The sequence below is a fragment of the Mauremys reevesii genome, linkage group 4 (assembly GCF_016161935.1).
Source record: "Mauremys reevesii isolate NIE-2019 linkage group 4, ASM1616193v1, whole genome shotgun sequence".
Lineage (NCBI taxonomy): Eukaryota > Metazoa > Chordata > Testudines > Geoemydidae > Mauremys > Mauremys reevesii.
Window position 1 is genome coordinate 49,863,535 of NC_052626.1, and position 23,234 is coordinate 49,886,768.

Here is a 23,234-nt window from a genome sequence, read left to right on the forward strand (position 1 = left end):
AACCCACAGTATTTTCCACTCTGATAAATCTTTAGTTTCCAGCCATTTTGCTTGTCTAACTGTTGTACATTTTCCTAGGGTAACTGCTGCTTTATCTGTAGCAAAAGTAAAGAAATTAAGTGATGTCTAAGAAGAAATGTTGCTTATATAGGCAGAAGGATGATTACATATGAGAGGAAAACTATACTTCCAACTTCTTGAATTAAATTAGCATGGACTTCTTTTAAAACTCCTTTTTAAAAGGAGAAATTAACATATACCAAGCTTCTAAAATGTTGTTCTAGTCTTAATTGATGTTCACATGGACAGAAGAAAATACCCAAGGAATTAGAATGTGTTAAAAATACCTGATGTACTGAATAAGTTTACTGTAACATAATCCATTCACTTATATTATTATTATTATTATTATTTTTTAAAAAAACTATAAGTCTCCAACTAGATATCTACAATGCAGCCAACTTTTATTTCTCTCAGTTCAGGAAAAGCACTGCCCAAAAGATGACGTCCGTCTTCTTTTTCTACCATTCTTCTTTCATTACCTTATTTGCCTCTGTCCTTTTTCTATGTCTTCTGATTAACTCTGAGTTCCTTGAGAAAGGAACAAATGTCATCTTTTCAGTCTGTCATTACTTTTATAGCACTTGAGGAAAAGAATAAATACATGTTTTTCTATATTCCTTGAGCAAAGTTACCTGTCAGTGAACAAGGGAATTATAGGACGTGATGTACTATAACAAATTCATATTCCAAGAGGAAAAAACTTTGTTAAAATTGAGTTAAGGTTAAGAGTACAGATCAGTAATATGAGGGTAAAACATTACAGAGATATAATTATCTGAAAACCAAGCAGTCCAAACCCAGGAAACTCAGAGTTAAAGTTTCACTTAAAAGAAATCCAAAAATATGGTGTGGTTCCGTATGATTCACTAAGGCTCATCAGTGATCCATTATAATAAAGACACGGATGGAGCACTTTCATTACTTTTTCTGCAGTGGAGTGCCCTAGAATATTTTTAAAATGCTGTCAGAAAGCTCTTTATAGCAAAACAGACTCCAAAGTGCAATATCCACTGCTACCAGAATCTTGAGGAAAGTATTTAATGCATTTCTGCTGGTCTATCATAGTAGTATCACTTTATGGAAAGGTTCCTGGTGGGCTGGATTCAGGGTTGAAAATGTGCTTTTTATTATTTATAATTCTAGTAAACCTGTGTTAGCCTTATATAATATCAGGTAGATGATTAAACATATGATCTAGAATTCCAGAGGACCTGTCTAAGGATGACACCAATGACGTTGGAACAATTTTTATAGTGGGGGGTGCAGAAAGCCATTGAACAAAACTGTATACCCTGTATATGATGGAAACCACTTCAACTCCAGGGGCTGCTGCTGCACCCCAGCACTCCTAGTTCCAGCACCCCCAGATATAGGATTGCCAACTTTCTAATCGCACAAAACCGAACACCCTAGCCCCGCCCCTTCCCCCATTCACTACATTCTCCCTCCCTCGGTGGCTCAATCTCCCCCACCCTCACTCACTTTCACTGGGCTGGGGTAGGGGTTTGGGAGGAGGTGAGGGCTCCGGCTGGGGGTGTGGGCTGTGGGGTGGGGCCAGGGATGAAGGGTTTGGGGTGCAGGAGGGGGCTCCAGGTTCGGGGGGTGGGACAGAGGGCTTCAAGGTATGGGAGGGGGCTCTCAGCTGGGGCAGGGAGTTGGGGTGCAAGGGGGTGAGGGCTCTATCTGGGGGTGTGGGCTCTGGGGTGGGGCCAGGGATGAGGGATTTGGGGTAAATGAGGGGGCTCAGAGTTGAAGGGGCTCAGGACTGAGGCAGGGGGTTGGGGATCTTGGTTGGGGTTCAGACTTACTTCCGGCAGCTCCCAGTCAGCTGTGCAGTGGTGGGCTAAGGCAGGCTTCCTGCCTGTCCTGACTCTGCACTGCACCCCAGAAGCAGCCAGCCAGAGGCACGGCAGGCAGCTCTGCGCACTGCTCTCACCCGCAGACACTGCCCCCACAGCTCCCATTGGCAGCTGTTCCCAGCCAATGGGAGTGTGGAGCCAAGGCTAGGGGTGGGGGCAGCACACAGAACTGTAACCCCCGCCCCCGCCAACTTGCAGAGGCTGGGAGCCCCAGGGGTGATTTAAAGGGCCAGGGGCTCCAGCTGCTGCTACCGCAGTGGAGTTCCAGGCCCTTTAAAATCATCTTCAGAGGGGGCCCCAGCCTCTGGCGGAGCTTTAAAGTGCCCAGGGCTCCGCTGCAGCAGTGGCAGCCAGGAGCCCCTGGATCTTTAAATCACTGCCAGACCCCTGCAGCTGCTACCCCAGGGCTCCAACAGCGAGGCTCAGGTGGTGATTTAAAGGGCCCCGGAGGGTAGTGGCAGTGGGAGCCCTGGGCCCTTTAAATCACCACCCGAGCCGTGCCCTTAAGCTGTACAGTAGAATAGTAACTCACCATAGTGTCTCACATGGTGACTCAGTCTCACAGACTAAACAAGTGTTGCATAGTATTCTCAAGTGGGTATGATTAACCACATACCGGAATCTTTACTCCTATAGCATCACTGTGAGAGAAGATGACTTAACTGCCATATGGACAAGCAAAATTTACACTGAAATATAAAAATACTTGAAAAAGAGTCTTAGGACTCAAAACTACTCACTTCCTATTTTATGAGTGAAATCCTGGCCCCAATAAAAGTAAAAAACCCAACACATTGACTTCAGTGGAGCCAGGATTTCACACGAAGGCCCTCAAACTCAAAACTAAGCATCCAAGTGCACATAATTTCATCTCTCCTTTGTTTTCCAGTTTCTCATAGGTGGAAGTCTTCTCCATCACTGTACTCTTCTGTCGCATAAAACTTCCCAAACTAACAAGAAATGACCATTCAGATAGAGATCATCACCACACATTCATGTCAGTCAAAGCATTGCATTTTGTTTCAGCAGATTGGCAGGATCCTGCATGTGGAGCAACTTTATATGCGATGGTCTTATATTGTCTGATTCATTGTTCTCTGAGAGTCCAAAAATCAGGATGGTCTTATATTGCTTGTTGCAGCTCTTATCCCATGTCTTTAGTATACATAAATAAGAAACAGTTGAAATTGTGCTCCTTTAATATTTACTTCAGAACAATATTAGAAACGTTAATGCTCTGAGGTTCCCTGGGGATCATTCTGTATCCTTCAGAGGCTTTTTGCTTTAGCAACTTCGTTTTTCAACTTCGGGGCCAATGTTTTTAAAAGATATTTTCAACCTATGTGATCTATATCAAAATTTTTTTAGAGATATATGAAAATGTAACATTATTAATTGTAAGAATATCCCAAGCATCATAAACAGCTAATGATGCTAGATATAGATCTGTTAGTCTATAAGGTGCCACAGGATTCTTTGCTGCTTCTACAGAACCAGACTAACACGGCTACCCCTCTGATACTAGATATAGATTGAGGGCCTCACCCTGTTGGAGCTGAAGGCACTAATCACCACAACAAAGGATCAGGCCCTAAGGTGGCTAATAAGACAGATCACCTTTTATCTTGTTTTGCACTTGACCAGACTATAGCTTTCAACAATACAGCATGCCTGAGAGTTATGGGTCATTGTTTGTCTGCATTAGCAATAAAGGATGTATTGTCTACTGGTTTTTTGTCCACTAAAGCTATATGCTCTCAAAGACACTGTTAGCACTCTGATTGCAAAAGCAGCAGCTACCATTAAATAAGCTTTTCAATACCTGTTCATATGACACAAATAATACTAGATGGCCCTGGGGACTTCAGAATTTATGGAGAAAAAACCCACTTTCATTATGCCCAACGGTATTCTACACCAAGAAAAATTGTGTTGTTGCTCAGTGTTTTGGGGAAAAAAAAGATGTCTGATGTGAATTTGATTGTTACTAGAAGAACTGGTCTATGAATGCACCAAATTGTTCACAAGCCGTTTCAAACCTTACCAATGCAAAACTTGCAATGGGCTTGCTTGCCATAAAAAAAGTAGTTCCCGTGGGAGTGAATCATCTATCCAGAATGCATTTACATTCCCTTGACTTCAAAAGCCATGCTTCTTTCTGGGGGATGTCCCTTTACTTTCGAACATGTAGAACATTAATAGTGTTTACATGTTTCAAACATTTTATAATGTTCCTGATATATGTCTCACGGTTTTAACTTGAGTAAACTGTTGAGTTTATTGTAAGATATGAAAAGATTGACTTCCAACAGAGAAAAACTGTAGGAATTGCATTCAGGTTATGTGCTTGATCCAAAGCCCATAGGATCAATAGGCAGACAATATTTTCCTTCTGATAGTGGAGGTGAAGGAGCACTGCAATAACAAATCAGTATGCACTTAAGAACTTTTTTCTATAGCAAGAAAACTGACATAATGGTTGCTTTAAAGGAGATGCTAGGCAGCTCCTTAAAGATCTTGAGCACTCTAACTCTCATTGACCACCTCTCAGTAACCTCTCAGCACCTCACAAAATTGGATCCTAATATTTTATGGTGAAGGCTGAGAGAGCCAAAATTCTTTACTTTACCTATATGCTTTTAAAGTCCTTCACATTTTTATCTGTTTCTCTAAGTAATTAAATGCTTCTCCCCACTTAAAAAACAGTTGCCAACATTATTAGCAAAGTCATGAGCAACGCTACAACAACAAACTTGGTGTATCTACATGAAGAATAAAAAGGTCTTTAAGGAAACAGATTTAAGTTTCATACATCCAGGAGGTTATTTTATAGAAAATATTTGGTTTCAAAATTTAAACTCTCTATTTAGCTTGATTGTGTGATACTAAAGGATGCTGTTAAAAATATGAGAAAAAACAAGGTTTCCTACAGGCATACTATCAAAGCCCCATCCAAATAGGTGCTCCCCTAAAATACACAAGAAAAAAAAATCATAACACTGAACTTCATTGGAGTTCTATGTAGTAACTCTGGAGTTGTAGTAGTGAAGCAGAGCAGAATTTCACTGTAGTCCAGTGGAGTAACTCTGGATTTACAGTAGAGGAGCAGAGCAGAATCTGTCCCAGTGTAAATTTAGATTGGTTTTCCCCAGCGTGGATGAACTCATTCATCTTGTAGAATGTGAGACTGATGGAAAATGAAAGGCAGGTTCTTCAAAGGAACACAGTCAAAGCTGGTAGCTCCCAAAGTGTGACTTTCCTATGTACTCAGTAACAGATGCTCTTGAATTTGAATGTTGTAGGGTCAAAACAGTGCACATTTTGAAAAATTAAAAATAAATAGGCATAGCAGAGCGTATGCATTTAAAAAAAACAAATTCAAGTTATTGGCTAGACACAAACACAGGCTGTAGCAATGTCAGAATCCTGTAGAGAAGTGTTAGAAAAAGAAACAAAAGATCCAGAAATCAAAGAAGCTATATTAGTAATGAATTCTGGAAAATGCATGCCTTGTGGGGGCATGGGAGATTTATACCATAACTTCATCAATTATATGGAGAAGGGCTAGAAAATGGCTCATTACCCTGATCAATGCTTCCTTTAATGTTCACAGTTCTATCCACACCAAATAAGTAGAGCTGGGAAAATACCACAAATGAATGTCTCGTTTTTTTAATTCACGTGACTACTCAGAATTTGGTCTCTGTGTTCCTTTTGGGTAAGCTTTCTGTGAACATGTAAGTAATTGAGATTTACTCACATACATGTTAAAGAAATCAAATTTTAGAGTGCAGGCTCAAATATTCATGGCTATTTAATTTTATACTTGCATATGGGAGTGTTTGTTTTGGAAGTAGGGTATTTTATATTGGATAGCACTCTTCTTGACAAAGCAAGATGATAGAGGTCCAAAAAAAAAATCCTTTGCAAGAGCTCTAGCACCCAGGATCTGTATGTAGAATTAAAACAGTAGCATTTTCCAAAAGATTTCCATCCTGAAAGAGACCCTAATAGACTGTTTTGTAGATCACCCCCCCTCCCATTTGTGATCATGCAGACCTCCCCTTCCATTGATTTTTTTTACAACACTGATGTAGCAACTAGCAATTGTTTGTGCAAATAAAAATATTTGGAGATATATACATATTTGTAGCCCTTCAATTCAATGTAGCGGTTGGAAATAATGGAGAGACCGGGCCATGTGACCAGCCATTTCTTCATGGCTCACCAGCCAGTGCTCTTCATAAACCACAGTTTTGGATACCATTAATCCCTCAATATAAAGTAATCAGTAATCTTTGGAAACACAAAATAGTTGTAAAAGAGGATTAAATATGTACTACTGATGTTATGACTATTAATTTTAAGCTTTGAACTTCCAGATATATCAGTTCAGGGGGCACTGTCATTGAGAACAAAAGCCCTTTCAAGACACCTGAATTGAAAGTTTGGCTCCCTTGAAGTCACTGGCAAAACTCCCATTGACTTCAGTGTAGCCAGGATTTCCCACTCTGTTAATGACTCATTATATGACCTTGGGCAAGTTACTTGAGCACCTTGTGCCTCAGTTACTCCATCTGTAAAATAGGATAAGAATGCTTACCTCACTTTGGAAAACACTGAGCTATACAAATGAAAAATGTCACACCTTGTCCATGCAAAGTACAAGAAAGGAAAACTTGCTTAAGAAGTGAAGTCTTAAAAATGCTGTGCTATTATAATATAGATTTCTTCTACTAGCTGACAAAAAAAATCTCGGAAGTATTCACACCATGACTGAAGAACAAATAGTGTAGTTTGAGACACACCACAGAGATCTGAGTGAGATTTTCTTGTTCTCTTCACCCGTCATACAAAACTCCCTGTATACAACCCCCAGTCTTGAAACTGCAACAACTTTAACCACGTTTGTGCTGCTTAATGTATCAGGTAGGTGGGGTAGAAAACAAAAGATACATGTCTTCAATGCTCTGTGTACCCTATGGCAGAAATGCCAATGTTCGCACCTAATACTGCAACCACATTCTAGTTAATTCCAAGATAAAACCTGTAATAAAAAAGTAAATGTTATCTACTTCGACTTATATAGTACCTCACGCCATGCTGTAACATAACAAAGCACTCTTTACAGAATAAATAGAATAGTTTAATATTACAGTCAGCCAGTAGCATGAAGCTCATGTGTGGGAGGAAGTCTCTTCAGTTTTGATTTAAAGAATGATAGTGACAGACTCTCTGACATTCCTGTGCAGAGAGTTTAAGAGAGAAAAGATGCTAAATGGCTAATACCTAAACCTACTCTGTCTTCCCCTTTCAGCCACACATTGGCATTTTAAGGTATTATTGAGACAAGCAGGCCAGCTTAAAATGACTTCAGCTATCACAGGGGGATATCAGTTTCTTGTAAGATTCACAAAGGGAATTTTTTTTTTTAAGTCAAGAAGAGGATCTTGAAGCTCATACACATTTTGATTATCAACCAGTGTAACCTTACTTGAATTGGAGGTCAGAATCCTATCAGAAGGAGTCTATTAATTGAAGAGAATGAAGGAAAGGCATGAACACAAACCTTAGCAATAGCAAGGGAAAGATGGAGAGTCATTCTAAACATATTCCTAAATTAGAAGGCAGCTGATCTTATCATGCCACAAACAAACAAATCAAAAGACTAAAAGCAGCTGGGCCTTATAAGCTTCTAGCCATGGGTGAAGCCTGCTTTAGGACGAGAGCAACCAAGAGGAAGAGTAGAAGAATTGAATTGCATGGTCCAGTGTACTTCAGGTTATTTTAAAGCTAGCATGGTGGTAACAAAAGCCATTCAAACTCTTCAGCACTGGAAGAAATTAAAAGATTACCACAAAAGTGTGAGAAGGCAGAGAAAAAATGAGCATTAGAATATTTTTAGAACAAGAAACAAACAATATTTTTCTGTATTTATTTTTTTTTCATTTAAGGTAGTGCTTGAGAATTGATATGTGGCCATGATAAAGACTCATATAAATACTTTCTTTCTTCCAATACCTAAACCTACTCTATCTTTCCCTTTCAGCTTCACTGTAGAGCTTCTGCTTAACCAGATTGCCAATCTGCCCCTGCGTGGTCTCCTGGGACAGTTTTTTTAAAAATCTATTCTCACAGGAACGTGACATTAACAACCCAGGAGGCTGAACTCCTGTGCTAACCCTGCAGAATAAGTATGGCATGGTGAAAAACATTATATGCCTCCTCACAGAGTCCTACAAACCTAACCTAGGTGGACTAGAAAATCCAGTTCCTGGTTCTGCCACAGGGTTTGTGTGTGTGTTTGGGGAGGTCTAGTAGTTCCCATTAGTAGCAGATTCCAAAGCTGAGGGTCCACCATGAAAAAACATCCCATCAATCTGTCTTTCTTTTAAATGGAGAGAAGTCCAGCTTGAGCACCTACGCTCACTTTAACTGTGGCAGCAGGGCATTGGGAGAGAGGTGGTCTCTCAAGTAGGTAAGTCCCAGACCACTTAGGGCTTTACAGGTCAAGACCAACATCTCAAATTTCACCTGAAAACAAAGAAACAGTTAAGTCAGAAACAGAGGCGCTGATGTCATGCACACACGGTGATTAGACTGCTTTGAAAGCAGGCTGTCACCTATGTATCAGTTAACATTTTTGGGTTGACCTAAGGTAAGCCTCATGTACAGAGCATTGTAGTAATCAAGACTTTGAGGGACAAATCCATGAATTTGAGTAGCAAAGTCCACATCAGAAAGTTGCTTTTTTCTATTAAGGCACAGATAGACAAAAACATTCCTAGACACTGCCTCTATATGATCAAATGTGATCCAACAATATCCACAGAATCATTTTCAATGTAAGCTTGCAAAAGCAAGTTCATGTTTCTGAATTTTAAAAATAGCATATTTGATTGTGTTTTGCACCATACAAAAACCTGACACATTTAGTAAATTTTCTACCCACCTGTCAGTAGCAACAAAATGCCTGTTCTAAATAAATTGTGGGAGAGGGAGTGATTTTTTTCCTCTTCATCGCTTCACAGGAATTAACAATGTGATGTTTTCCCAGACTGCCAATGGCAGAGGTGTATTGCAAGATAATGGTTGAAACAATAATAAAAATACTTCAGATTCTGTAGAATTCAGAACGATTTACAAGCATTAGGCCTGCTCCTGAGATTCCTGACTCATGATCAGGCTGACCCCTTTAGGAACAGTGTTACAAACTACAATAGGCACCCCTTAGACCAGGGGTAGGCAACCTATGGACACGTGCCGAAGGTGGCACGCGAGCTGATTTTCAGTGACATTCACACTGCCCGGATCCTGGCCATGAGTCCGGGGGGGCTCTGCATTTTAATTTAATTTTAAATGAAGCTTCTTAAACATTTTAAAGACCTTATTTACTTTACATACAACCATAGTTTAGTTATATATTATAGACTTATAGAAAGGGACTTCTAAAAATGTTAAAATGTATTACTGGCACACAAAACCTTAAATTAGAGTGAATAAATGAGGACTCGGCACACCACTTCTGAAAGGTTGCTGACCCCTGCTTTAGACTCTAAGAACTCTACCTGGACAATAACTGTATACAAGTGCTTGCATAGCAATATAATGGGGACCATACTAAAGTCTGTGGTATCAAATTGGATTGCTTGGAATTAAGAAGAGGCAGGGGCTAGTAATTCTCAAATGACTGGTGGTGCTAAGGAAACAATAGCAGCAGCTTCTTTCCTTTACAGCATCAGTAGCTTGGGTCAAGCACTGCCTCAGTGGAGGGCATCATGCTTCAACAATATAGCTAGTTGGTAATGCCATCCCCTCTACACTTCTCAGACTACAATGCATCTACCTAGGTACTCACATGGCCTGCCCATCACCAAGTCTGTGATAGAGCCAGGAATTAAATCCAGGTCTCCTGAGTCCCAGCATAACCCATTCATCACAAGACCATCTTCCCATTTGAGAGGCAACCTCCGAGAGCAGCAGGGCTAATACTACTGCATCTGCTGCAAAAAGGTTGTGGCAATGGTACAGATGGCCCTGAAAGGGACATTATATCATGAGGTGGTACACAGGGAGATGATGTGTGTTGGCACCAGCTTTTCCCCTCTGAATCTGGATGTCATTCTAATGAAAATGATGTCATTCTAATCCCCAACTGTTCATATCACAAAACCACCACACATTTGGCATGGCTTCTTTTTGAGAAGTGTAGGACCAAAACAACAGGGATAATGCAACTCGGATTGAGATGCTTTGGCATGAAGCTGAAATGGTGCCTGCCTGTGCTATGCTTGGCTCCAGAAAGTGCTAATTTTCACTTTCATGGGCACAAAAATCACTCCAAATCCAGTTTGAATAATGAGGTGAAACAAAAAACCCCTCATATTTAGCCTCAACAAAACCACACATATACTTGTTTGCTTACTCCAAGCAATTGAAAATGAACATAAGGGGTATACACTGGTCCAGATCTGTTACTAATTCCTAGAGGTTAGGTAATATGATGTTGGTAATATAGTTATATTCAAGTTGTTTCAGGCTGTGGAACAGGAGGACACTGAAGTTCTAGATAAGCTTTGTTTACAAGCAAACAAATTAAATGGAGGGTGGGGGCACTATTCTGTGGGAGCCCCATACAATGCTGTCACTGTGAAAGTTCACATTTGGCACAACAAAGGTATCCTTCATGAATCTTCTTCATGGGACCTGCAAGAATTTGCACCTTTAGATACCAGTGGATTAAGATCTAAGTTTGTTTGTCTGTGTGTTTTAAGGCAGTGCACATAATCAAGAGAAAGCAGCACAGATCCAGTCAGGTGGCAGTTACACATGTAAAAAAAAAACAGGAGTACCTGTGGCACCTTAAAGACTAACAAATTTATTTAAGCATGAGCTTTTGTGAGCTACAGCTCACTTCTTCGGATGCATGTGGCATTCATGGCCTGTAATAATTTTGGAGTCTGGATCCTACCAATGTCATTTCATTTCAGGTCATGGCTGGGGCACTCTGAGCATATCCATCCTCTCTTGTAGGCTTTAGATCTATCCATCAAAGAGATGTCAATAGCAGGGACTACTCCATGGATGGCATGACCAAAGAAAATGATAATCATCCCAAATAGAGGCAAAAGTTGCAAAACATCTGGTACAGTATTCCTAGTGCTCTTAAAGATATGTTATGATTTTTCAATAGGCTGGGTAACCTTTTTAAAACACTGAGCATATTCCCAAACAGTACCACGTGTTCTTTTTCAAGCATGTATCATCACATAATTCTTGAGCTCTGTAACACTCTTTGAATGAGGCCAATCGCCAGCATTTTTTTTTTTTTTTTTTAAGAAAATGACCTATGTTTAAAAAAATCAGATATCAAAGTTACCAACAGGAAGAGGCACTAGTACCATCTTGGAAACTGCTCCTGAGAGATTTCTTGCTGTCCTTAAAAAAATGTCACTTTTATTCAGTAGAACCTCAGAGTTATGAGCACCAGAGTTACAAACTGATCAGTTAACCACACTCCTCATTTGGAACCGGAAGAACACAATCAGGCAGCAGCAGAGACAAAGAAAACAATAACAAACAAAAAAACCTCCTCCCCCCACACAAATACAGTTTAGTACTGTGTTAAATGTAAACTACTAAAAAAAATAAAGGGAAAATGGCATCTTTCTTCTCTACAGTAAAGTTTCAAAGCTGTATTAAGCCAATGTTCAGTTGTAAACTTTTGAACGAACAACCATAATGTTTTGTTCATAGTTATGAACAGCCTCCATTCTCAAGGTGTTCGTAACTGAGATTCTACTGCAGAAATAAATGCACAACTAAAACGCATTAGATGTGAAGAGACATGGAACTGAGGAGTAATCATCCAATATGGCATTCATTTTTATTATTTTACACATAAGAAGGTTTCATAGCATAGTGCCTATGCAAGTTTCTGCTGGCATTTTCTTTCAGGCTTTATGCAGTCCTTGTCCAAACCTCTGGGAACCAACACTTCATATTGTAATTAAGATATCTACACTGTAGCTCAAGTACACACTAAATGCAGAAGCTGCCAGTTTGTCTGATTTATTAAGGTCACACACACAGTAGGTGGGTTTAATTTTTAGACAGCATTTAAAACAGTTGCTTTGATCCTTAGCATATTTAGGGGTCAGTGGATAACAGCATGATGCCTTCTTTACTACTTGCCCTATGAAGGTAGGGATAGGAGGGGCAGGTTTTTCCCACTTCTGTCAGTGTTAATATTCTATGATAGGTCAGAAAACGCTTGGCATCTATTTTGCCTCTCTAGATGCTTTGGCTCATCTTTCTAAAAGTTTGACAGAATTACTGTCAATAAAACTGAATTTTAATGGTATATACTAGCACTTTAAGGATGAACAGGGAAATCTGGGAGGAGGGGGCATATAACTTCGTTCCCAGGTTGTAACTCAAATGAGAGTTGGGTGAGTAACTGATTTTTTGATTTGCTGGCAATTCTGAAAAAAAACAAATACATGTTTCAGGTTGAACTGAAAAATGTAAATTTTCGGCACAGAATTTTTTTTTAAAGTTTTTTACTTTGGGTCAAATGAAACATTGTTTCAATTTGATCACTTTAAAACATTAAAAAAAACACTAAAATTAAAGGAACGAACCAAAAATCAAAACATTTCATTCCGAAAACATTGAAAGAAACCATTTTGGTTTGGTCTCCAAATTTGCATTTCACTTTTTTTTTTGCCAGAAAGTTTTATATGAATAATTTCATACAGCTGTAATGCAAACAGAGCCATAGAAACAGGAAATGAAACAGCACCACAGCCTGAGCCCTGCAAGCTTGAGTCAAATGTCGTGGGCCAACTGAGGGTGTCTAGTCGCTGTGTGGAAATACCCATGGTGCCCTAAAGAACTAATGTGATCCTGGGAACTAACATTCAGCTGATTATCCAACATGACTGCCAAATCTTCAGTCACGGCTTCCTAGAATCGAGTCTCCCCCAACCTGTAAGTATGACCTATATTCTTTTTCCTAGATGTATACATTTAGTATCATTAAAATGCATAGTTTCCTTGCACCCATTTTACCAAGCAATCCAGATCACTTTGAATCAGTGAGCTGTCCCGTTCATTATTTACCACTCCCCCAAATTTTTTGTCATCTGCAAATTTTATCAGTGATGATTCAAGTTTTTTTTTTCAGATCATTGATAAATAGCGTAGGACCAAGAACTGATACCTAAGGGGACCTCCCTGGAAACACACCACCAGACCTTTTCTAAATGTCAGCTTCTTGCTGTGCTGCCACTTGTCTGTTAACATAGGACAGGTATTAAACATACACTGGCTATGGGCTAACTTTGTCTTTCATTTTACCCTATTGTAAAGCTGTAGTTGTAACTCAACTGACTTATAATAATATATGGATATATACCTATCTCATAGAACTGGAAGGGACCCTGAAAGGTTATTGAGTTCAGGCCCCTGCCTTCACTAGCAGGACCGAGTACTGATTTTGCCCCAGATCCCTAAGTAGCTCCCTCAAGGATTGAGCTCACAATCCTTTAGCAGGCCAATGCTCAAACCACTGAGCTATCCCTCCCCCCTGGGCTAGACTTGACTGGCCTTGTTCCAGATTTACACTAGTGTAACTGATAGAACCCAGCCCAACTGATGTAGCAGGTGGGCAGAATGGGCACTTTTTTGCTGCCCTGGAGCACGCTCAAGCACAGAGACTTAAGCAGGGTGTTTGGGAGATTTAATTTTGCAGCTCATTGTCATTATGTGTGACAAATTTTGAAGGCAGAGGTTTGTACAGCAAATATCTTGAAATAATCCACTAGCCTCTCAAGTGTGGAAAATAAATAAATAAAAGAATCAGAGACCATTCAAAAAGTATGCCCCTCCAGCAGGCAACAACTGTCAAGTAGACAGCACATGCTCCTGTAGTCTGGAACAGCCACACAGTACAGCACACCAAGAGCCCTCCCACAGTAACATTTGGCTCTGCTCCAACTTTTACAGAGCTGCTGCAGTATGGTGCATTTAACATACATTTTCAACATGTGAAATTGAAGTGTATTGCCCCAATAGACAAAAATGAAATACTGACTTTAATAGCAGCTGAGTAGAGATACTGGCTCTCAGGAATGAGCTAGACCATAATACTGAATGCAAAGAGCACTACAGTGAGTGCACATTCAGCTGGAGAAAACTACATATGTAATGTCTTCTATCATGGATATTACTGCTGATGGAGACACCTAGAACACGAGAGGTCGTGATACTCCTCCCCTTAAAGTCAATAGCAGAACTCCCACTGACTACAATGGAAATAGAATTGGACCTTTTTTATGCTAAGAAATTGGAGGCAATATTCTATACAATCTACGTTGCAGCTCCCCTTGATCCCCAGACCATCACAAGTCACAGTTTAACCCTATTTAAATAAATTTACCTAAATTTGAATATAACCAAATAGGATCTATCCTCTGAATAAGACTGTTCTTCAAATCCGAATAGTATCACTTGTTCACCCTCTCCTCTAGCAAACAACTTTCATAACCACCTCCTCCCCCTCTTGGTCATAATGTTTGTATACATGCAGTATATGTTTGTAATGTGTGTTTTTCCTTTACATTGTAAACATGCTGTGGTGAAATGTGTTAAATTCATTTAAAGTGGTTTCATTTTAATATACCTTTAATTTATCAGAGACTGGTTTAAATCTATAAAGAGCCATATATTAAACAGCCTTGAATAGAGTCTATGAAAAGAACTAATTTATGATGTTTAGTATTATGCATTATACAGTTTCTTTATTTTTCACTCACTTGATCATGCTGTGAAAATTCATGAATATTTAACTATTAAATGAAATGCAAAATTTTCATCATCATTTTATTGAAAACTTGACATCTTAAAATACCATACATACCATTAGTATTCTACTGCATTGTCACCTTATTGAAAAATGCTGCTAAAAAACAATACAGCCATTCAGAGGAAAAAAAATTGTCCGCCCAAGGCTATTAACTATAGTTCTACACATACATTAGTGACAAATAAGTGAAGCAGCCAATGCTCACAAAAGATGTCACTAAAATGCTAGGAAACAACTGTAACCATAGAAACCATCTCACACTGCAATCTGAACATCTTTTGTCAGTGTTTGACTAGAAATGAGATGCTTAAAATCATTAGGCTATCAAAAAATCTGAACATCTCTTCATTGAAATTTACATATTTAAATATTTTGAAACCTGCAAAAACTTCAACATGATACTTTCATAAAATATTGTTTCAGCTCTTAGCCCTCAACTATCACTTTAGATATAACAACAAAAATTATACATGAAGACTTACAGTACCCCCCCCTCCTTTCTTTAGGCTGCGTGTACTGGATGAAGAATCTAAGCAAAAGGGAAAATGGGTTAATAGTAAGGACTATTACCAACCTCTCTCTACCCCAAATCTTCACAACTTTGGCATTCTTCACCTCCACTTATATATTTTTATTTTAAACCACATACAGTCTTAAACACTACCCCGTGTAGTGACAAGATTAGAGATTTCATAAACCTTCATGACAGTAAGTACAAAATTGTCCCTAGATAATGAGATACTTGAATAAGAAATTTTCTAACTGGCTTAGAAAAGTTTTAAAACTTTTGAACATTAAAGTACCCATGCAATCTCTAATAGTAAAATACCAAGCATAACCTAATAGCCATTCTTAACAGTCCCTACCTGGTCTGCCATTTACACTTCATTGTATACAGTGAATTTTATATACACCAGTATGTGAAGTCCTTCATTTCATTGACAGTGTATGAATACCTCCTATAGGAGAGAGATGTCTTCAGGAGCGGATATCAGGCCTTTGCTATACTGGGGATTTGTCCTTACAATCTAGCTGTGCTAGTGAAAAATCTTAATATAAAAAAATGCAAACCATGGATTTGCACCAATGGAGTTTAAATAGGTAAACAAGATTTTACAAGGCTAATTTTTAATCACAGAATTTTCCGTGTGTTTTACTCACAGTTCCAGAAGTACACCACAAAAGCAGGTGAAAAAAAGGCATGTGACTAGAAGGTATGATGGGATGTATGGTGAATCCATAGAGTGTTCTTTATGAAGTACTATCACTATTTAGGGATTTTTAAACAATGGGTCTTGCAGAATTAAGCAAGTGAGGATTTCTCCATTTTAAATCTGGGGACTAATTCTGCAAATCTTACTCCGCAAAAGTAATATGGATTTCACTGAAAATTTTGCTATATAAAGACTGCAGAATTGTGCCATGTGAGAGAAAAAAGTTAATAAAAGTTCAAAAATACATTGGGAGGAGCAGACCATGAATAAAGTCTATAATTATTACAAGGAGCATAATAAATGGTTTGAGAACAAAAACTGTGTGTTGTATGAAAAAAATACTTCCCAAGACCAGAAAGGGCCATTGTGATCATTAAGTCAGACCTCCTATAAAACAGAGGCCATAGAACTTCCCCAAAATAATTCATACATCATATATTTTATAAAAACATCAAATCTTGAGTGAAAAATTTTCTGTTATGGAGAATCCACCAGTTATGGAGAATCCTCGGTAAACTATTCTACTGGCTAATTACTCTTTGCATAAAACTGTATGCTTTATTTCCAGTCTAACTTTGTTCAGCTTCAACTTCCAGCCCTTGGATTGTGTTATACCTTTCTCTGCTAGATTGAAGAGCCCATTATTAAATACCAACCTGTGGAACTCCTTGTCAGAGGATGTTGTGAAGGCCAAGACTATAATAGGGTTCAAAAAAGAACTAGATAAATACATGGAGAATAGATCCATCAATGGTTATTAACCAGGATGGGCAGGGATGGTGTCCGTAGCCTCTGTTTGCCAGAAGCTGGGAATGGGCGACAGGGGATGGAGCACTTGATGATTACCTGTTCTGTTCATTCCCTTTGGGGCACCTGGCATTGGCCACTGTTGGAAGACAGGATACTGGGCTAGATGGACCTTTGGTCTGACCCAGTATGACCATTCTTATGTTCTTATTTGTTCCCAATGTAGGATGCTTGTAGAATAATCAAGTGACCGTTTAACCTTCTCTTTGTTAAGTTAAATAGATTGACTGCTTTGAGTCTATCACTATAAGGCATGTTTTCCAACTCTTTAATCATCCTTGTGTTTTTTCTCTGAGCCCTCTCCAATTTATCAACATCCTTCTTGAGCTGTGGACACAAGAACTGGACACAGTATTTGAGCAGCAGTCACACCAGTGTCAAACAGAGGTAATATAGCCTCTCTACTCCTACTCAAGATTCCCCTTGAGTGGGAGGGATAGCTCAGTGGTTTGAGCAGTGGCCTACTAAACCCAGGGTTGTGAGTTCAAGCCTTAACGGGGGGCCACTTAGGGATCTGGGGCAAAAATTGGTCCTACCTAGTGAAGGCAGGGGGCTGGACTTGATGACCTTTCAAGGTCCCTTCCAGTTCTAGGAGATTGGTATATCTCCAATTATTACCTTTATTACCCTGTTTATGCATCCCAGGATCGCATTAGCTCTTTAGGCCACAGCATCACAGTGGGAACTCATGTTCAACTGATTATCCAACACAACCCCCAAATCTTGTTCAGAGTCACTGCTTCCCAGAATAGAGCCCCCCATCCTGTAAGTATGGCCTACATTCTTTGTTCCTAGATGTATACATTTAGCTGTATTAAAATGCATATTGCTTTCCTGAGCCCAGTTTACCAAGTAATCCAGATCACTCTGAATCAGTAAGCTGCCCCCTTCATTACTTACCACTCCAAATTTTTGTTATCTATGAGCTTTATCAGTGATAATTTTATGTTTTCTTCCAGGTCATTGATAAAAATGTTAAATAGCATAGAGCCAAGAACCAATATCTGGGGGACCCGGCTGAAAACACAGCCGCTTGGTGATGAGTTCCCATTCATGACTACATTTTGAGACCTATCAGTTAGCAAACTTTTAATGTACTTAATCTGTGTCATGTTCATTTTATAGGATTCTAGTTTTTTAATTAAAATGTTGTGCAATACTAACTCAAACAAGACTATGTTACATCAACACTTATTTTTACCAACAAAACTTGTAATCTCATTAAAAAAAGATATTAAGTTAGTTTGACAGGACCCAGTATTTTTAATACTCCCATATTAATTGACATAATTGCATTGCCCTCCTTTAATTCTTTATTAACTGAATCATATATCAGCTACTCCATTATCTTGCTAGGGATCAATGTAATGCTGACAAGCTTATTACCACCTGAGTGAACCCATTTACCCTTTTAAAAAATTGGTTCTATATTCGTTTTCTTCCTGTCTTCTGAAATTTCCACAGTGCTCCAAGACTTATTGAAAATCAACATTAATGGTTCAGCAAGCTCTGCAGCCAGCTCTTCTAAAACTCTTGGATTCAAGTTATCTGGACCTGCTGATTTAAAAATCTCTAACTTTAGCAGCTTCTGGTCATTATCTTCCCGAGACACTAGTGGAATGGAAAGTTTTATGATCATAGGATGAGACTATCTTCTTTTCCCGCAAAATACAGATCAAATATTTATTGGACACCTCTGCCTTTTCTGCATTATTATTGTTAATTTTATTATTTCCATCTAGTAATGGACCAATATCATTGTCAGGATTCTTTCTATTCCTAACCTATTTAAAAAACTTATTGTTAGCAGAGGTAAGGACAATAAGATTTTTCTTTGTGTTCCTCAGCTTTCCTTATCAGTTTTCTACAATTGCTAACTTCTAATTTATACTCATTACTATCAAGTTCCCCCTTTTTCTATTTGTTACTTTTTTTTTAAATCATTGCTTTCACTGATCCTCTAAACCAGGCCCTTTAACCAGTTTGGCCTACTTCCTGTGGCTTTTAGGGCATCTTGTAAGTTATTCTTAAATGATACCCAATTATCTCTCTCATTTATCTAACTAATTTTTTGCTCCTAACTGATTTGGCTTATAATTATGTATTATTCACAAACCTAAAAATATATACTTGGGTACTAATAAAGTACCAGGTATATATATTATTGATCTGGAGTTTATTCTGTTTTGCACATTATAAATATGATCAAGTTATGATTGCTTGCACCTAAGCTACCGTTAATTTTTAGTTCTGTGATCAGTTCCTCTATCTTTATGACAAGTTTAAGAAAAATTCTCCCATGTTGGTTGCCACACTTTGAGTTAGGGAATTCCATCTATAATGTTTAGAAATTCCAAGGATGTTTTAGGATTGGCAGCATGAGACCTCCAACATATGTTCCTCAAATTCAAGCCCCTGACGTTATAGATTGGTGCGTAAAGAGGTCCTCATTCTGTTACAGAACCCTGATTCATTCAACGAACAAGGTTCTGACATTTCTTACTATACAGGCAATCATTTTAATACAATCCAGTTTTGTTTGGAACTGTGTTAAAATGTATCATCATCACTGCCTGTGGGGAAGCCTGGTTTTCAAACGACTCATAATTCTGCCAAATCAATGCCAATATTCACCAGAACCCATGAAGGCACTTTTCTTCCCATGTCAAATTTCAACTTTCTTTACTAACCACTTTGAAATTAAAAGAATACAAGAATTTTTATATTACACACACACACACACACGGGAAAGTATTATCTTAATTCTTTTCTCCTCAAAGACAGTTTAATTCTTTTGCTCAGACTATCCAAATTACATACACCCATGGGCAGAGACTAAGCATGGAATATTAAAGCCTAGAAGGGATTTTTTTAAAGCTATCAGCAACTAGAGGTCTTTGAATTAATATGCTTGAGCATATTTAACTATATTTGGTGCTAGCATTTGAGCTATAATTTCAGGGGATCATGCAAAACAGAAAAGGTAGAATGATCAAGTCAAAAGAAAATCACCTGTAATATTAAGGACCTAGGCACACAACATACACACAGAGGCAGAATTTGGATGTTATATACAAACTAAAGAATGACAGATTACAGATGCCTTTCCCATACATTGGAGAAATGAAACAATTCTATTCTAAGAACATAAGAAAGGCCGTACCGGGTCAGACCAAAGGTCCATCTAGCCCAGTATCTGTCTACCGACAGTGGCCAATGCCAGGTGCCCCTGAGGGAGTGAATCTAACAGGCAATGATCAAGTGATCTCTCTCCTGCCATCCATCTCCATCCTCTGACGAACAGAGGCTAGGGACACCATTCTTATCCATCCTGGTTAATAGCCATTTATGGACTTAGCCACCATGAATTTATCCAGTCCCCTTTTAAACATTGTTATAGTCCTAGCCTTCACAACCTCCTCAGGTAAGGAGTTCCACAAGTTGACTGTGCGCTGCGTGAAGAAGAACTTCCTTTTATTTGTTTTAAACCTGCTGCCTATTAATTTCATTTGGTGACCCCTAGTTCTTGTATTATGGGAATAAGTAAATAACTTTTCCTTATCCACTTTCTCAACATCACTCATGATTTTATATACCTCTATCATGTCCCCCCTTAGTCTTCTCTTTTCCAAACTGAAGAGTCCTAGCCTTTTTAATCTTTCCTCATATGGGACCCTCTCTAAACCCCTAATCATTTTAGTTGCTCTTTTCTGAACCTTTTCTAGTGCTAGAATATCTTTTTTGAGGTGAGGAGACCACATCTGTACACAGTATTCGAGATGTGGTCGTACCATGGATTTATATAAGGGCAATATATTCTCAGTCTTATTCTCTATCCCCTTTTTAATGATTCCTAACATCCTGTTTGCTTTTTTGACAGCCTCTGCACACTGCGTGGACATCTTCAGAGAACTATCCACGATAACTCCAAGATCTTTTTCCTGACTCGTTGTAGCTAAATTAGCCCCCATCATGTTGTATGTATAGTTGGGGTTATTTTTTCCAATGTGCATTACTTTACATTTTTCCACATTAAATTTCATTTGCCATTTTGTTGCCCAATCACTTAGTTTTGTGAGATTTTTTGAAGTTCTTCACAATCTGCTTTGGTCTTAACTATCTTGAGTAGTTTAGTATCATCTGCAAACTTGGCCACCTCACTGTTTACCCCTTTCTCCAGATCATTTATGAATAAATTGAATAGGATTGGTCCGAGGACTGACCCTTGGGGAACATCACTAGTTACCCCTCTCCATTCTGAGAATTTACCATTAATTCCTACCCTTTGTTCCCTGTCCTTTAACCAGTTCTCAATCCATGAAAGGACCTTTCCTTTTAACCCATGACAGCTTAATTTACGTAAGAGCCTTTGGTGAGGGACCTTGTCAAAGGCTTTCTGGAAATCTAAGTACACTATGTCCACCGGATCCCCCTTGTCCACATGTTTGTTGACCCCTTCAAAGAACTCTAATAGATTAGTAAGACACGATTTCCCTTTACAGAAACCATGTTGACTATTGCTCAAGAGTTTATGTTTTTCTATGTGTCTGACAATTTTATTCTTTACTATTGTTTCAACTAATTTGCCCGGTACCGACGTTAGACTTACCGGTCTGTAATTGCCGGGATCACCCCTAGAGCCCTTTTTAAATATTGGCGTTACATTAGCCAACTTCCAGTCATTGGGTACCGAAGCCGATTTAAAGGACAGGTTACAAACCTTAGTTAATAGTTCCGCAACTTCACATTTGAGTTCTTTCAGAACTCTTGGGTGAATGCCATCTGGTCCCGGTGACTTGTTAATGTTGAGTTTATCAATTAATTCCAAAACCTCCTCTAGTGACACTTCAATCTGTGACAGTTCCTCAGATTTGTCACCTACAAAAGCCAGCTCAGGTTTGGGAATCTCCCTAACATCCTCAGCCGTGAAGACTGAAGCAAAGAATCCATTTAGTTTCTCCGCAATGACTTTATCGTCTTTAAGCGCTCCTTTTGAATTTTGATCATCAAGGGGCCCCACTGGTTGTTTAGCAGGCTTCCTGCTTCTGATGTACTTAAAAAACATTTTGTTATTATCTTTGGAGTTTTTGGCTAGCCGTTCTTCAAACTCCTCTTTGGCTTTTCTTATTACACTCTTGCAATTATTCTACCTTCCTACTTAATAACAGTGGGAGACAATAGGTATGACACTTATTTTCAAGACCCAAAATTCTGGAGAAAGCATAACTGTTGTCATTTTAACAATGGAAAAACAAATACAAAACCTCATTCCCACAAACAGGCACATGTTTAACTTCATACAATTAGTCCCTTTGGTTTCAGTTTCTGTAAACATTTATTTATACTAGTTCAATATTTCAAAGAACTTCTTTATAGCAAACTGAAGGGTATTTCTTGGTAACATCATTTAGTGTTTTGTTTAGACTGAAATTGTTGAACTTTCTGGCCATAGTTTAAAACCCAGCTCATAAAGTGAAACCACGTTTTACCACATAGTTTGCAAAAATGCAAATCCTGTTTATGGGTAGTGACTCTGAAGTAACAAAGATACTGCTAGTAGATTGCACTCAGCTTTGGTGAAAAGCACACTGACTACCTGCCCATATTACGCCTGGATTTCGTCTACGGTTAGTGGTCACTAAGTCATTCACTTTCACACATTAAAGTCACTCAAGAAAGATACAATATTGACTGTTTCTGGATTTCTAGGTATTAGCAATGTTCAAGAATTTTTCCCCCCCCCCCCCCCCACCAGTGCTTGACTATGAAGGGCTTCAACCATTTCTTGTATGTGTACAAGTCTTTGAAACTCTCTATATTTGTCCCCTCCATACTGGATTACTGCAATGTGCTTTCCAAGGAGCCACACTTCAAGACTACTCAAACCAGTGCAGAATGAGGCTGTCCACTTGCTTAGTTGTGAGTCCTAATGGGAGCATATTTAGGGTGACCAGATGTCTCAGTCCTGATATTTGAGGCTTTTTCTTATATAGGAGCCTATCTCCCCACCCCCATCCCGATTTTTCACACTTGCTGTCTGGTCACCCTAAGCATATTACACTTGGGTTCCAGCAAAGTCTGCACTGGTTTTGTATTTGTTTCCAGGTATCAATAAAAGGTTTGAACCTCAGCTATTTTAGGAGACTGACTCTCCTCATTTTAAAGAGCAGCAGTTCAGCGCAGCTGAAAAGCATGAGCTACCATAAAAGTCCATGATTCCAACAGGAGGTGTCTGCCAGCAAGGAATTTTTGGTGAGGTTCTCAACTCCGGAATTTTCTCCTTTCTTGCCCCAACAGAGCCCTAATTTGTTGGCCTTCAAGTCACATTGCAAAGTCCACCTATTTTCCAGGAGTTTGGCACGTGTGAGTGAGCATGAAGAGGAAGGAGAATATTAGGAAGGGGAAGTTATATAGGCAGTAGTC